Raw genomic sequence first — 2,036 nt, forward strand, 5'->3', positions numbered from 1 at the left:
AACAGTCTTTTTCTTGTGGAAGCCCAGGAGTATTCTGTAAACTTTCATTTTGAGACTCTTGTCTGAGATGGTATTACCAAATATTTATTCCCAGTCTGTAGGTTTTCTTTTCACCCTTTTGGAAAACGTTTTTGATGCACATGTGGATTTAATCTTTAGAAGATCCCATTCATTATTTTTATTCTCTTAAGATTGTGCATTTCTGGTTGTATTTGGCAGTCTCTTCATACCTTGGACTAGCAGTTCTAAGCTTCATCCCAGTTTGTCTCTTATGAACTTTATGGTTTTAGGCTTTACTTCCAGGTCTCTGATCCACCTTGAGTTGATTTTTGTGTGTGGTGTGAGATATGGATCCTGTTTCAGCTTTCTGCAGGTGCAAGTCCAGTTTTGCCAGTCCCATTTGTTGAAGAGGTTGTCATTTCCCTATTTGATAAGTTTGATTTCCTTGTCGAATATCAGTTGACCATAGATTGCTGGGTCTTTTTCTGGGTTCTCAGCTCTGTTTCGTTGGTCTGTGTGCCTGGTTACTACTGCTGTTCAGTAGATTGTGAGGTCAGGGAGTGCTATGCCTCCCACCTAATTTTTGTTTCTCAGAAGTATTTTGCTTATTCAGAGTCTCTTGCCTCTCCAAATAAATTTGATAATTTCCCTTTCCATCTCCTTGAAAAATGAATTTGGTATCTGAATTGGGATTGCATTGAACATTTATTATACATTTATAGGAAATCTCTAACATTTGAAAATCAACCTGATAGTTCATAATGTTAATTACATTATAATATGAATTATAATCCTAATTGGATTATGCTGGCTGCTAACCAACCATAAGGTGATTGTTTTGAACCCACTAGCTGTTCCTCAGTAGAAAGATGTGGCATAGAGTTCACTGCCTTGGGAAGGAACTCTGTGGGCACTTCTGTAGGGTCTCTATGAGTCAGAATTGGCATGATGGCATCAGGCTGATTTGGGCTTGCTTTTTAGTTTTGCTTATTTTTTTCATTGTTGCAGGAGCAGATACTCTGGTGAGTTTACCATTGACCTTTTAGGTAGTAACCAAGTGCTTAACCATTGCACCATCAGGGCTCTCTATCTGTGAATGCCTTCTGAAGTAGAAATAATTTGTACAGTCTTCTAAGGGACACAAGCATTTTTCTCGTGTGTGTATGTGTGTGACAAAAGGGACACATAACAGCTTTTGCTGTTCGGAGTGTAGCCTCTGTTTCTCAGACCGCTTCACCAGTGCCCGTGTTATCTGCTCACTTACTTGTAAACAGTAGACTTCATGTAGTGGAACTACAAGGATGGGACAGTAATTATAAAGCACAAAACATTCATCCTTCTAACTTAAAACTTGTGCAAGTGTCATTCACATTTCTCACACTTCTGAAAGTAAATACTTACTCAACTAAAAGAGCACCTCTTACTGTAAAGATATCAATCCAAAATTATGCTGATAGAAAAACATTTGACATTTGAAAATTTTGTTATTACCAGGTGAAGAATCTCATCATGTGCCTCAGAACTAATATTCATACATTTTATCAAAACTCCATAGTTCAGGAAATTTGGGGTTATGTACTGTGTTATATACTCAGGTTATAGCAGTGAATAAGACAAAGTCCCCCAAAACAAGTATGTATTCTCTTGTTGGGTGCTTTCCAGTGTCTGGAGAAAAGTTACATTTCATTCTGAGTTTTATGGGAAGCCACAAGAGTGATCAGGATCTGATTTCTGTTTCCTAAATTATTCTCTGCCATGTGAAGAATTGTCTGTGAAGAGGAGCCTAAGAGATAAAGCCTTTTAAGTAAGCAAAAGCAGCCAGTTCAGACTCCACTACAGGAGTAAAAGTATCTAAAGTGGTAGGATTTGGGATGTGTTTGATGAGAGAACATAATGAATTGCCTATGTCTGGGAAATAAGTGAAAGAAGCCAAGAGTTAACTCCTGGTAACTGATGATATCTTATGATTGAAAAAGATAGGAAGGAGCAGGTTTTGGGTGGCCATGTGGAGGTATTACTGGGTTTGGTTTTTTTTT

Source organism: Elephantulus edwardii, unplaced genomic scaffold (assembly GCF_000299155.1).
Source record: "Elephantulus edwardii isolate Elephantulus edwardi_28Jun2011 unplaced genomic scaffold, EleEdw1.0 scaffold00230, whole genome shotgun sequence".
Taxonomy (NCBI): domain Eukaryota; kingdom Metazoa; phylum Chordata; class Mammalia; order Macroscelidea; family Macroscelididae; genus Elephantulus; species Elephantulus edwardii.